The sequence below is a fragment of the Mus musculus genome, chromosome 15 (genome assembly GCF_000001635.26).
Source record: "Mus musculus strain C57BL/6J chromosome 15, GRCm38.p6 C57BL/6J".
In the NCBI taxonomy this organism is placed as follows: Eukaryota; Metazoa; Chordata; class Mammalia; order Rodentia; family Muridae; genus Mus; species Mus musculus.
In genome coordinates, this window is record NC_000081.6 from 56150490 (window position 1) to 56166525 (window position 16036).

The window sequence follows — 16036 nt, forward strand, 5'->3', positions numbered from 1 at the left end:
TAAAAGACACCGTCAATAAGACAAAAAGACCACCAACAGATTGGGAAAGGATCTTTATCTATCCTAAATCAGATAGGGGACTAATATCCAACATATATAAAGGACTCAAGAAGGTGGACTTCAGAAAATCAAATAACCCCATTAAAAATGGGGCTCAGAACTGAACAAAGAATTCTCACCTGAGGAATACCGAGTGGCAGAGAAGCACCTGAAAAAATGTTCAACATCCTTAATCATCAGGGAAATGCAAATCAAAACAACCCTGAGTTTCCACCTCACACCAGTGAGAATGGCTAAGATCAAAAATTCAGGTGACAGCAGATGCTAGCGTGGATGTGGAGAAAGAGGAACACTCCTCCATTGTTGGTGGGAGTGCAGGCTTGTACAACCACTCTGGAAATCAGTCTGGCGGTTCCTCAGAAAATTGGACATAGTACTACCAGATGATCCAGCAATACCTCTCCTGGGCATATATCCAAAAGATGCCCCAACTGGTAAGAAGGACACATGCTCCACTATGTTCATAGCAGCCTTATTTATAATAGCCAGAAGCTGGAAAGAACCCAGATGCCCCTCAACAGAGGAATGGATACAGAAAATGTGGTACATCTACACAATGGAGTACTACTCAGCTATTAAAAAGAATGAATTTATGAAATTCCTAGCCAAATGGATGGACCCGGAGGGCATCATCCTGAGTGAGGTAACACATTCATAAAGGAACTCACACAATATGTACTCACTGATAAGTGGATATTAGCCCAAAACCTAGGATACCCAAGATATAAGATACAATTTCCTAAACACATGAAACTCAAGAAAAATGAAGACTGAAGTGTGGACACTATGCCCCTCCTTAGAAGTGGGAACAAAACACCCTTGGAAGGAGTTACAGAGACAAAGTTTGGAGCTGAGATGAAAGGATGGACCATGTAGAGACTGCCATATCCAGGGATCCACCCCATAATCAGCATCCAAACGTGGACACCGTTGCATACACTAGCAAGATTTTATTGAAAGGACCCAGATGTAGCTGTCTCTTGTGAGACTATGCCGGGGCCTAGCAAACACAAAAGTGGATGCTCACAGTCAGCTAATGGATGGATCACAGGGCTCTCAATGGAGGAGCTAGAGAAAGTACCCAAGGAGCTAAAGGGATCTGCAACCATATAGGTGGAACAACATTATGAACTAACCAGTACCCCGGAGCTCTTGACTCTAGCTGCATATGTATCAAAAGATGGCCTAGTCGGCCATCACTGGAAAGAGAGGCCCATTGGACATGCAAACTTTATATGCCCCAGTACAGGGGAACGCCAGGCCCAAAAAGGGGGAGTGGGTTGTTAGGGGAGGGGGGTGGGTGGCTATGGGGGACTTTTGGTATAGCATTGGAAATGTAAATGAGCTAAATACCTAATAAAAATGGAAAAAAAATAATGTGCAGAGCTTGTGAGGTGGTTAAGTACACTTACTGCCTTTTGAGAAGACTCAAGTTCATTTTACAGCACCCTCCTTAAGATATGCTGCTTTCTTTGGACTTCCTTAGTTATTTTTAATCATAAATGCACATTCACACTGTCTTAATCATGGTTTCTATTGATGCGTTTAAATATCAGGACTAAAAAGCAAAATGCTGAAAGGGTTTATTTGACTTCCAGTTCCATATTGCTGTTCAACACTGAAAGAAGTCAAGACAGGAATTCAAACAGAGCAGGAACCTGGAGGCAGAAGATAATGCAAAGGCTATGGAGTGGTGCTGCTTACAAGCTTGCTCATCATAGCTTGCTCAGTTTGTTTTCTCATAGCACTCAGGACCACTAGCCCTGGGATGTCTCTACCCACAAAGGGCTTGGCCCTTCCCATCAATCAGTAGCTATAAAAATGCCCTATAGCCATGCCTATAGCCTGATTTTATGGAGGCAATTTTTAATTGAGTTTTCCTTCTCTCAAATGATTTTAGCTGTGTCAAGTTGACATAAAACCAGTCAGGACACCCACATACAAATATAGTCATGTATCTCCAAGTAAACTAAAGTAAATCTTTGCAAACAGAGCTGAGACAAAAGGATGGATCATCCAGAGACTGTCCCATCTGGGGATCCATCCCATAATCAGCCACCAAACACAGACACTATTGCATATGCCAGCAAGATTTTGCTGAAAGGACCCTGATATAGCTGTCTCTGGTGAGGCTATGCTGGTGCTTGGCAAATACAGAAGTGGATACTCATAGTCATTTATTGGATGGAACACAGGGTCTCCAATGGAGGAGCTAGAGAAAGTACCCAAGGAGCTGAAGGGCTCTGCAACTCTATAGGTGGAACAACAATATGAACTAATCAGTGCCCCCAGCGCTCGTGTCTCTAGCTGCATATCTAGCAGAAGATTGCCTAGTTGGCCATCATTGGGAAGAGAGGCCCCTTGGTCTTGCAAACTTTATATGCCCCAGTACAGGGGAATGCCAGGGCCAATAAGTGGGAGTGGGTGGGTAGGGGAGCAGGGTGGAGGGAGGGTATAGGGGACTTTCAGGGTAGCATTTGAAATGTAAATGAAGAAAATATCTAATAAAAGATTGAAAAAAATAAATACTCCCCCAGTAAACTTGGTAAAAATGTTACATGAGACTAGTTTTATAAAAAATAAATTGATCCAAAATTTAAAAAAAATCCTTTCCAGAAAGGATATCCACCTAAACACTGCAGTCTGCATGCTTCCAAGGAGGTCTGTAGTGACCAAGGACATAGGTGAGTATTTGGCCCAAATACCCAAGCCAGCTGAAATACCCACACAGCCCAGCTGATACAGGAACTACTCCCCTCCTCCAACCCCATATCTTTTCCTTCCTTCAGTCCCACTTCCCGACCTGAGCCAGACCAGTGGCCCTATATCCACCAAACATTACAGCCTGTGAGCCTCCCAGGAGGTCTGCAGTAACCAAGGGCATAGGAGGCCTGCTCTAACCAGAGACACAGGAGTGTCACCCTAACCAGAGACAACTCTGTCTGCCTTCAAGGAGCCAGCCCTAACTCAGGTCACAGTGGTCTACCTGCCTCCAAGGAACCAGTTCCAGTCCAGGCCAGTTAACACCAGAGAGAACCAGATGGCCAGAGACAAGCACAAGATCATAAGTGATAGAACTCAATGCAATTTGGCAACATCAGAACACAGTTCTCCTACCACAGCAAGCCCAGGCTACCTCAACATGCATGAAAAGTAAGATAATAACCTAAAGTCCCATCTCTTGAAGATGGTACAGGTCTTTAAGGAGGATATAAAGAATTCCTTTGAAGAAATACAGGAAAACTCAGGCTAATAGGTAAAAGCCCTTAAAAAAGAAACAAATACATTCCTTAAAGAAATACAGCAAAATACAATCAATCAGGTGAAGGAATTGAACAATATATTTCAAGAACTAAAAAAATGGAAATATGAACAACAAAAAAAGCACAAAGGGAGACCACCCTGGAGACAACCAGTATCTCCAGAGCTCTCTGGGAATAAACCACCAACCAAAAAAAACACATGGTGGGACTCATGGCTCTAACTGCATATGTAGCAGAGGATGGCCTAGTCAGTCATCAATGGGAGAAGAGGCCCTTGATCCTGTGAAGGTTCTATGCCCCAGTATAGGGGACTGCCAGGGCCAGAAAGCAGGTGTGAGTGAGTTGGGGAGCAGGGGGAGGGGGGAAGTGATAGGTTTTCATAGGGGAAACTAGGAAAGGGGATAACATTTAAAATGTAAATAAAATATCTAATAAAAAATAAGATTAAATTTAAAAAGAAAATCTCAGGCATAGAAGATACCATAGAAGATCTTGATATATCAGTCAAAGAAAATACAGAGTATAAAAAGCTCTAAACCCAAAATATCCAGGAAATTCAAGATACAATGAAAGTATCAAACCTAAGAATAATAGTAAGAGAGGAGGCATAAAATTCTCAGCTCAAAGGGCCAGAAACATCTTCAACAAAATCATAGAAGAAAACTTCCCAAACCTAAAGAAAGAGATGGCCATAAACGTACAAGAAAACTACAAAATACCAAGTAAGAAAAGAAAATCCTCTTGTCACATAATAATCAAAACCCTAAATGCACAAAACAAAGAAAGGCTATTAAAAGCCACAAGGGGAAAGACCAACTAACATATAAAGACAGACCTATCAGAATTATACAAGACTTCTCAACAGAGACTCTAAAAGCCAGAAGATACTGGACATATGCCATCCAGATCCTAAGAGAACACAAATGCCAGACCAGTAAAACTCTCAGTCATCATATATAGAGAAATCAAGATATTCTATGACAAAACCAAATTTAAACAATATATTTCTACTAATTCAACCCTGCAGAGACTACTGGAACAAAATATCCAGCTCAAAGAGAGTAGCTACACCCAAGGAAACACAAGAAACTAAACAGTTTACAAAAACAAAACAAAACAAAACAAAACAAAACAAAAAAAAACAAAAGAAGAGAATCATACACAAATAATATTACCTCCACTAGCAACAATAACAGGAACTAACAATTGTCTTTCTTTAATATCTTTTAACATCAATAGACTACATCAATAGACTCAATTCCCCAATAAAAAGATACATGTTAAGAGACTGGATATGTAAACAGGATCCAGTATTCTTCTGCATACAAGAAACACACCTCATTGACAAAGACAGACACTACCTCAGAGTAAAAGCCTGGAAAATTTTTTTCCAAGCAAATGGTCCCAAGAAACAAGCTGGAGTTGCCAGTCTTAGGACACTTCATATTCATCAAAGGAAAAATGCACCGAGAAGTCTCAATCCTGAACATCCATACTCCAAATGCAAGGACAGGCACATTTGTAAAAGAAACTTTACTAAAGCTCAAAACACAAATTGAATCTCACATAATAACAGTGGGAGACTTCAATACCCCACTCTCACCAATGGACAGGTCACCAAAACAAAAACTAGACAGAGACCCACTGAAACTCACAGTGTAAGTTATGGACCAAATGGCTTTAACATGTATCTACAAAAGATTTAACCTCCACACATGAGAATATACCATCTTTTCAGCACCTTATGGAACCTTATGGAACCTTCAGCACCAAAAAATTGACCATATAAATGAACACAAGAAAGCTTCAACAGATACAAGAAGATTGAAATAATCATATGCATTCTATCAGATCACTGTGGACTAAGGGTAGACTTTAATAACAACAAAACCAACAGAAAACCCATATTCATAGAAACTGAACAACTCTCTGCTCAATGATAACTTAGTCAGGGAAGAAATCAATAAAGAAATCAAAGACTTCATAGAATTCAATGAAAATGAAAGCACATTATACCCAAATTTATGGGACACAGTGAAAGCAGTATTGGGAGGAAAATTCATAGTGCTAAGTGCCTTCATAAAGAAATTGGAGAGATCCCGTACAAGAAACTTAACAGTATATCTGAAAGCTCTAGAACAGAAAGAAGCAAAAACACCCAAGAAGAGTAGAGGAAAGGAAATAGTTAAACTCATGGCTAAAAGAGAATGATACAAAGAATAGAGACAACCAGGAGCTGGTTCTTTGAGAAAATCAACAAGATCTAAGATCAATCCTTAGCCAAACTAACTAAAGGGCACATAGACAAAATCCAGATTAACAAAATCACAAATGAAAAGGTAGACAAAAAACAGAACCTGAGGAAATTTTTAAAAATCATCACAACCTACTATAAAAGCCTTTACTCTACAAAACTGGAAAACTGGAAAGTCTAGATAAAATGGATGATTTTATAGACAGATATCACCTACTAAAGTTAAATCAATATCAGGTAAACCATCTAAATAGTCCCATAACTCCTAAGGAAATAGAAATAGTCATAAAAAACCTCCCAACCACAAGAAGCCTAGGACCAGATGGTTTTAGTGCAGAATTCTCTGGATTTTCAAAGAAGAACTAATAACAACACTCAAATTATTCCATAAAAAATAGAAATGGAAGGAAGACTACCTAATTTATTCTATGAAACCACAGTTACTCTGATACCTAAACTACACAAATACCCAACAAAGAAAGAGAACTTCAGACTAATCTTGCTTATGAATATCAATGCAAATATATTCAATACAATTCTCACAAACCTAACCCAAGAACACATCAAATCCATCATTCACCACAATCAAGTAGGCTTCATCTCAGGGATGCAGGGATGGTTCAATATATGAAAATATGTCAATGTAATACACAATATAAACAAACTCAAGGATAAAAATCATATGAATATCTTATTAGATGCTGAATAAAGATTTCGATAAAATATAATACCCTTTCACATTTCAAGTCCTGAAGAGATCAGGAATTCATGGCACATATCTAAACATAATAAAAGCAATATATAGCAAAGCAACAACCAACATCAAATTAGATGGGGAGAAACTAGAAGAAATTCCACTAAAATCTGGGACAAGACAGGGTTGCCCACTCTATCCCTATCTATTCAATATAGTATTTGAAGTTATAGCTTGAATAATTAGAAAACAAAAGGATATCAAGAGGCTACACATTGGAAAAGAAGAAGTCAAAGTATCTCTATTTGCAGATGATATGACAGTACATGTAAGAAACTCCTAAAATTCCACCAGAGAACTACCTTCAGCAGATAGACAGGGTCTCAAGTGGAGGGACAGGGTTACTAATCTACAGTCAAAATTCCTGACCCAGAATTGTTCCTGTTTAAAAGAACTGCAGTAACAAAAAAGAAGATGCTGAAGGAAAACAAGTTTCAATGACCGGCCCAACTTGGGGTCCATCTCATGGGAGGTGTGTGGCACCCTCTCTTCATGTTTTATTTTTTTCTCTCTCTTCATGTTTTAATGAGTCCAAGAGTTCTCAAGTTCCATTATCCTGCAGGCTATAAGACCCATATATTTCTGTTTAGGCTCAGCTCCTTGAGGTGGAATTGGTAGAATCCAAAGAAGTAATATCTCTTTAAATTTTCATAACCTGCAGCATGTACAGCTTAAATACTAGCATTTCCCAAAAAAATCTCAGATTAATACCAATGGGATAAGTAAAAGATTGTTTAGAAAGCAAAGTAACATTTGAGTGAACAGCTAACTTTTAAGGGTATGACAAAAGTGAGCTATTTAAGTCATCTTCTGTCGCGATCTCCGGAAAGGTGGTTGCCTGGGTCAGAATGAATTTTAAGATGGCTGTCCAGACCTGTAGTTAAAAGGAACTGGATTCTGTAATCAAGAAAAATGAACACCGAAGGGGACTCTGACTTACAGCACATCCTGGTAAATTCCTTGATTCCAGACTTGTGAGATTAAGCTGAGACTCCATTTAACATTGTTGTTAAACATCTGAGCTACAAAAGGATCACAGACAAATATTTTGCTATTCACCAACAAGAAAGCTAGGAGCTTGAAAGATACAGTTCATCTTTACATTTTAAGCTAACAGACTATATTTTCTCTCCATTATAATAATAAAAAAACCCAAGCCTATATATGTGTATTCACATTTCCTGGAAATATATTCAAAGAGCTTACATCTAATTTGCAGGCTGGAATTATATTGTTGTTGTTTGTGTTTGTTTGTTTGTTTTATAGCATACAATTTGCCAGTTATTCTTAATATTTTATGTTATGTTTTGCACATAAAAATTTAAACAATGACCAACAACATGGCTTAGTGGTTAAACTTGCCAAATTGGGTGTAAATTAGAGGTTTCTGTCACTGAATGTAATACAAATGGTTGCCACAGCCTTATTAGACAACTTACTATCTATTTTCTTTGTTTCCTTCCTTTGATATTCTTTTAATAGTACACATTTATTTCAAACATTTTTTCTTTAGTTATTTAACATTTAGAAAGGGTGCTATTAGGGATAATAATTTATGAAACTATAAAATATGAAAAGAAATTACGCTTCTCCATCAGCTCTGGATTCTGGATTGTCTAGGCCATGTGCGCTCATCTATGCCTCCATATCACTTGAACACAAATGGCTATCAAACACCATTTATGATAGAGGCAGTAACAAGAACAGTAACTTCAGAATCTGAACACTAGGAGAAACTATTAAGGTGCAGTAGAAACCTACCTGAGCTTACTCAGATAAAGCAAGACTCAGATAATAACCTAAAGGACACCTCAATCCATTCATATGTAGAATAAATTTACATTCATGTCCAGTCAGTCTTTCTCATCATTCTTACCCTTCTACCAAGTGGATAGAGCAACTAGAGCTGTGTACTCCGGTGAACTGAGATAGAATAACAAGGCTGGTGCTGAGCCATGTCCACATGTCACCTCCTTCCTAGGAGAAGTAAATCTCACTGGCTGATGGGGGATGTTATGCAATCCAAAAGCTCTGTGGCAGGTAAGGAGCCTAAATTAGAAACAGAACTCCTCACATTATTCATCACCACAGAATCAGGCCTCCCTGTTGGGAGAAGCCTTGGGGAATCTAAGCAGTGGAGGCCTCAGAATAAAGTCATAGATCAAAGGATAAACACATTCATACTCATGTGTACTTTTAAGTAATCCATAAAACAGTCTTTACAACACACGCAGTGTTTAATTTGAACATCCTGTTTTTGAAACTGTAAAAGGCTGGGGGAATACATGTGATAAGAACACTGGTAGCTGAACTGGAAAAGACAAGAAAAGGCAGAGCTGAACTGCAAAGCAACATGCACTGGCTTAAGTATTTATTCTGAGACAGAAAGAAAAAATTACAAAACAATTTAGACACTATAAATTTGAAATAATAGGAGCATAGACCACTAACAAATCTTAATTGATAAGAATCCTTTTTGCTGTTTTAAAATTTATTATGAAATTGTAACTCAAATTGGAAAAAAAAAGATAATTCACAATGTTTCCTTAACTTGTAAATTCATTCATTTATCAAACATATCTATGCAGCTTTCTATTCTTGCTGTGAGTATTCTGAGAATGCTGATTCATTGTTGAGTGCATGGAGAATGACATAGTTCTCATAATAGAAAAAATGCCTAAAAGGTGTAGTATATGTATGTGCACATGCATATGTATATGATGGATATGTATATTGTTCCCTGTGCCCTGGACTACTCGCCTCCTGACACTACCTGCCCTTGGGGGTTGGAGATGAGGTGGTGCAGAGTCAATGACACAGACACTGGGAACAGGTGAGAAACACTACAGCAAGCTCATCTGAACACTGCTGCAAGCTCCTTTAATACCCTCACCTGTGCCCCATTGGTCCCAACAAAGCATCTCTTCTACACTGCAGGTCCTGATTGGCTGGCATTGTTTGCACTAGCAATCCTTGGTCTCTCAAGCAGTCCTCAGGTCCTCCTGCAGGAGATGCTTTTGCAGCTGCACAGCCCTGGCATTTACATAGAGGTGGCTACCGCATTTCCTCCTACAATATATATAATGTGTGTGTGTGTGTGTGTGTGTGTGTGTGTGTGTGTGTGTGTGTGTATATATGTATATATGTGTGCGTGTGTATGGTATAGATATAGATGTATATGTATATATAGATATCTATATGTATGTGTAAATATAGATTTGTCTATGATGTATATAATATATGTATATGTGTATGCATATATGTGTGTATTTGATGTATATATTTATATGATTATGTGTATATTTATGCAAGCACATATATACATGTATATATATATGCATATATATATATGCATGCTTCTACAATAGTAAATTTTGATAACAACTTAAGGTATACCTTACAAAAGTTGCATTCTATGAATAATTAGCACCTCTATCTCAAGTTGTGTAAAATACCTTGCCAGGTTAGTCAGGCTAGAAAAGAATAAATGCTGAGTCTAGATCTCCCTTAGATTATTTCTCCAAAAGATATTTGTTTGAATAATATTTAGTATTTGTATTTAATATTAATATTTAGCACTTTTGTATTTCTTCTGCCCCTTTTCCCTAACATTCAGTAACATTTCATTTTTTCCTTATTCAAGGACAATAGTTTTCTGATCCTGATTCTGATGACCTTGTCTGTAACCTTCACTGGTGGTCATTTCATAGCAACAGTGGCCTAGGTCTCCATCGGAACTCCAACTGTGAATAGCATTTCTAAAACCAGGACTGTAGTTACTCTGACTTACTGAATGTTTTCCATTTGAAGATTCATTTACAACTAATGACAGCTCAGCAACTTTCTTCTTAAATCTGTGAGGTTAGGCCCGATTAATATCTCATTTTAAAGATAAAATGATACACTGTCACAAAACAATAAATGGTAATTTCAGGAAAGAAGTGCAACACTAAGATGTCCTAGTGTTTATTCCAGTACACATCTAATTCTCAATGAAGTACTAATGGAGCCACAATCTTACCATAAGAGTTCATGAGACTCTCATTGGGTAGAAGTTGATGAATCATTACTAAATATGAATACACTTGAAGAAGAATATAATGTGTTTTGTAGCCATATTTGATTTATATTATAAATATATTTATAGTACGTGTAGAAATAAGTTTATATATATATATTAATAGTGGGAGAATAAACTTGATTACCACATATTACATATTAACTGCTTTTTATGCCACATAAGTCATTCTGTACATAAATATGATTTCTGTCTTCTTTCTGCTTCTCATTCTTATTTTCCCTCACTCCTCCTCTGCTTTCTTTTCCCTCCCTCTGTTTTATTCTCCCTTCTTCTCATATATTTGATATTTTTATATAAAGCAAAGTATTTGCTTTTGATTCAGTAATTTTTTATAGAACTGTCCCTTTTGTGGCTCAACAGTAAAGATCACAAACTGCTTTTTAGAGGACCTAAGCTTGGTTCCAAGAACTCATGGTGGATGTCTCATAAGTGCCTGTATTCTATCTCTAGGGGTCTGAAATCTTTCTTTAGACTCTCTAAACCCCTAAATGCACATAAGGACACATACACAATTAAAGATAAAACAATTCTTTATGAAAAGAAGCTATCACCCTTGTAAATGTAGCTTAGACGAGTACAACATAAAATTATGCTACTTAATAAATTGAAAACAGAACAAAGCAAAACATAGGCAACACTTATTTATACAAAGATACTACACAGTTTGTACTTTTCTGTAGAGCAAACAAATGTCAGGAAACTCTGGGTTTAGAAATTGTCAAGTAGGTGGCCAAGAGCAGTGCGGAAAGAAGCTGTATTTTCAAAGTATCAATATTTTAGTCACAAGTTTCAATACCTACATATCAACTCAAAGTTCTGAGAGCCACGTTCAACATTGGTGCTAAAACACTCCAAAGTACATCTTCAACAGCTTTATTTTAGGACTGACCATTTAGTATCATTCATTAATCTGTGAAACCTACACCTTTCAACCTGTGAAACCTATACCTTTAAACACATTTTTGTTTACAAAATATCATGAAAAATATTGACCTGTTATATACTGTTTCTTTGGGGAATAGTCAATAATATCAAAACTAATTAAAAGTAAGAAGTATGGCCAGAAGAAATGGTCTAGCAGGTGAGTTGCTTGCTGTCTCAGGTAGCAAGCAAGCTTAGAGATAGTTTTAATGCTCACTCTTCAAACTATCTCCTATATTTCTACTCAGCTACTCTTCTTTAGACAGTGCTTTCTTTTTATACTGTCAAATAATATTAAGTACATATCTTTTATTGTAAGCCTACACAAAACACTTTGAAATGGATAAGGATAAACTGTATATTCATATACATATGGATACTACAGAGTCAAAATGGAGATTAATCATTGATCATTTGATACCTTCAGAGATTCAATAATCATGTCTATGTTAGAGTTTAACTCATGTTATTTGTTATTTGTCATGTTATTGTGGAAAGATTAAAGCACATTTGGTGTTAATCCTTTGATTTTTGAATATGCTAACTATGTTTATCTTTTAATCAGACACTAAATGCATTTTATTGTTCAAAATATTTGTGTTTTTTTTTCCTCCCATGGTCAGCACTTTGTATGCTCCTAAAAAATCCTCTGTCAACTCTCTTTAACTTTTTTTTCCTCCATGCTTGTTGGTATTTGTTAACTTGACACAAACCTAGACATGTCTGGGAGGAAGAAGGAATATTAACTGAGAAAATACCTCCATAACATAGGCCTGTTAGGCAAGGGTGTAGGCTATTGCGTTGATTAATGATTGATGTGGGACGGCCCAGCTCATTGTTGATGCTGCCACTGAAGTCAGGTTGTCACAGATGGTTTGAGAATACAGGCTGAGCAAACATGAGGAGAAAGCCAATAAACCACATGCCTCCATGGTCTCTTCTTCATCTTTTGTCCTAGGTTCTTAACTTGATTTCCTGTCCAGCTCCTCTAAGTTATAGAGTGTGAACTGAGAGTTGTAAGCTGAAATAAACTCTTTCTTTCCCAAGTTCTTCTTGGTCATGGTGTTTATCACAGCAGTTGAAACCTAACCACAATGTTTCCCATCTGTGCAGTGTCTCTGGGAGCCACTCTGTCAGTCATCCTGACCACTTGGATGCAAACCATGGTTGCAGGGATGTGTGCTTTTCCAAACAAGGAAAAATCAAAGCTTGTGTCAGATTTAGAAATGAGAGGCTCTAGTTTGATCAAACATCTCTGTTTCATAGAGGTCGTGAAAATTCAGAGATTGTTAGTTCTGTATTCTACTACATGGGACAAATGCAAGTTTGTGAAAATATCTGCTCAGGACAAGAGAGAGAGGAGCAAGAGGATGGTTCTAGTTAATGAGACCAAGGTGGCCAATGTAAACTCAATGGCGTCAGAAATTGTAGTAGTACTTATTATCAGGAAACTTACAATTTACACAGGGACATAAAAGTAATACTTTATGCATGCTATATTGTCACATGCCATTTTCAATTTTCTTTACAATATAGAAAGATACGTCTCCTGTAAGATCTAAGTTCACTGCTTTCCTAGGAAGGACCACTCTTCCTTGAGTCAATATATAATGTAATAACAATACTATATAATTCTGAAAGATATCATCATTGTGACAAATAATAAAATGAACTCCATAGATAAATTTAAAAGCATACAGAAAAAGGTGAACAATTTTTAAATAAACAAATTCAGATACTGCACACTTATGGCATATATGTTCAAAACAACAATAAATTAATAAAAACGAAAATTGAGGTATATTAGGATCTGGAGAGGGACAGAACTACCTGATGGAATGAATACATTGAAAGGGAATTTGTTGAGTTGGTTTGCATGATATTATATGAGTAATCCAATAATGGCTGAGAACCTAGTAAAGTCCATGAAGGTGGATGTATCATCAATCCCAATCTGGAACTGGAAAATTCTTCAAGTCTTCAGGCCTCCATCTCTGTTATTGCCATAATCATTATGCCAAGTTTCAAGGAGTATCCTGGGGGCATTAGGGCTGCCTTCAGTAATCTCTGGAAGAATAGCGACGAGGTTCAGTTAGAGTGGACCAAGGTCTCTAGATATTCAGTGTCTCATCTTATCTCTATGTTGCCCTCATATCCTGACTTTAACACCGTTATGAAATGTAGATTGTTTCCCACTGAATTCATGGTAAAAGGCTCAAACACATTAAAAAAAATAATTTTAACAAAGCCAGATGTTGTGGCTCACATCTAGAATCTCAGGATTCAGGAGGCAATCAAGAGTTAAGGTATATATGTTCTACATAGTTAGATTGGATCTCACATGATGTAAGAAGGGAAGAAAAGAAGGAGAGAGAGAGAGAGGGAGAGAGAGAGAGAGAGAGAGAGAGAGAGAGAGAGAGAGAGAGAGAGAGAGAGAGATTTCAGAATCATTAGCTGCCTAGTGTACTAAGTTGGTACCATCACAAAACCCTTTTCCTTAGCTGCATGCCCTTCACACAAAGCCTTAGGAAACAATTCCTCTGAATTTATATGTTAATCCTGATTTTTCAGACTCCAAAATTTCCTTATTCAGTTTACAGCACAGCAAAGAGAGTTACTTTTGGCAATACCTACATCATCACTGAGAAATCCAATTCTGAGTTGAAAGTTAATGTGTGAGATACACACATATGTGTTTGGGAAGATAGTCTATGGAGGAGAAAAGACAGAGAAGTAAAGCAGAGAAAAGGGCACTCCTAAATGAAGATAGATTACCATTTCCTCTGCTACACACACAGCTGGCTTCTTGACTCTGCAGTACTATCTTACAATGTCATCTGAAAAGCATTTGAAGTCTGACTCAGGGGAATAACAGGGCACCATATCTTTATCAGCTATTGACCTTCATTGCTTGAACTCTTGCTTTGGGGTTAATTCTGCTTTATTTCTGGGTTCACATATGTAGACACTGAGCAGGCTGATTGCTATACTACTCTGGAGTATCTGAAGTCCTGAAAACAAAGACTGCAAGCAATGGCATGGGTGACTGGAAGTTAACTGCTGCTCACATGAAGTGGGTAGGAATTGTGCCGAGCCGCTTGCTGTAGTTGTGCTGTGATACTGGACAGGGAAGATCAAAATAATAGAAACTGGGGATTGAGGGATTTGCAGTATATTAAATGATAGAGCTCTTGTAAGGAGTTCAGAAAGTTACTATACGTAAAGCTTTTAGAATAGTGTGTGGCACAGGCCAGACAAACACACTCTCTCATTTCTTTTATATACCATAGAGGATGAAATCAAGATGTAAAATTGCATTGACCCACTTTGACATGTCTTCCTGTCATGGATATAGATAGGTGATTTTTGTAAATTTTTAATTAGTCTGGATAGCTATAAAAAAAAAAACTATGGTTTGTGTGGAACACAACTGGTTTTTTTTTTTTTTTTTTTTTTTCTTACTGTGTGGGGGCTAAAGGTTTGAGATCTGTGTCAGGAAACATAGCTCTGGAAATCTGGGATACAGACTACCAATTTATTGTTATTATTTGCATGGTAGAAAGCAGTCATGCAAACATTTGGAGATTCCTTGAGATATGGGAACCCATTGTTTTCATAAGTACTCTGGCCTTCGTTACCTGAATCCTCTCCTCTGGAGGAACTATTCCCTAATGCTTCCATATTGAAGACTAGAATTTGACCACAAACATTGGGGTAGTGATGTAGACATTCTTCTGAGAGGTTTGACTCATGAGTGCTCACCTGAGTAAAGTGTGTTAAAATCCATCGCACCTCCTTCTCGGAAATTACCTAGGTTTAACACTTAATGTGCTTCTAGTAACTAGACCGCCAATTATGCTTTTTGGTGTGAGTAAACTAGTAAAATTGCATGAATCAATTAATTCTGAGGGTTTCTTTCCAAATATTTATTTCCAATGTCCTTACTGATAGATCTTTGTTGTATAAAATTATTTAAAAATAGAGAAGAAGATTTTTACACCAAGTGAAACACTACATGGGAAATTCAGGGTGCTTTATTACATAAAATAGGGGGTTGATTTATGGAAAAACAGAAGGATCATGTCATTGTAATGGTAGCAGAAATTATAGAGCTTATGTTTGCAGCCCAGTGCTGAATACTTGACACGTCAATGGTAATTTAGACTCCACCTTAGTCAGGAATAAACCTCGTTTATGAGGCTTCACCTGCTCTTTATGGTCAGTAACTTTCTGATGCATCAGTGCTCATATTCCATAGGTTATTAAACATTCAGAACTGCAGCCTTGTGAGTAGCTATATACTACAACTGCCATCCACAGAGAGGAAAACCGTGGGCTAGGACTAGGGTACATAACTTGACACAGACGGGGCTACCTAGCTGTTAAGTGGTAAGATAAGACCATCGCTTCCTGTTTTCCTCTCGGAAAGTTTCCTCACGTCCAACTGCTTGTGATCTAAACATCTTCTGCTACCGTGCAGGTGGCGGGAGCATAACAGCATCGTTCTGTGGGGTTGCCATGCCTATGGGTGAGAATTAGGCTAATAAAAACTCAATGGAAGTGTTTTAGCCTGAAGAAAGCAGTGTGCCCCCACCCCCTTGGCGGAGTTTATGTGTTGACAGTGTAAAGAACTGGTACAAAGAAGGTTGTCTTGTTTCTGACTTTATAGTCTCCATCTGGTCAGGAAAGGAGTAAATTGGCCA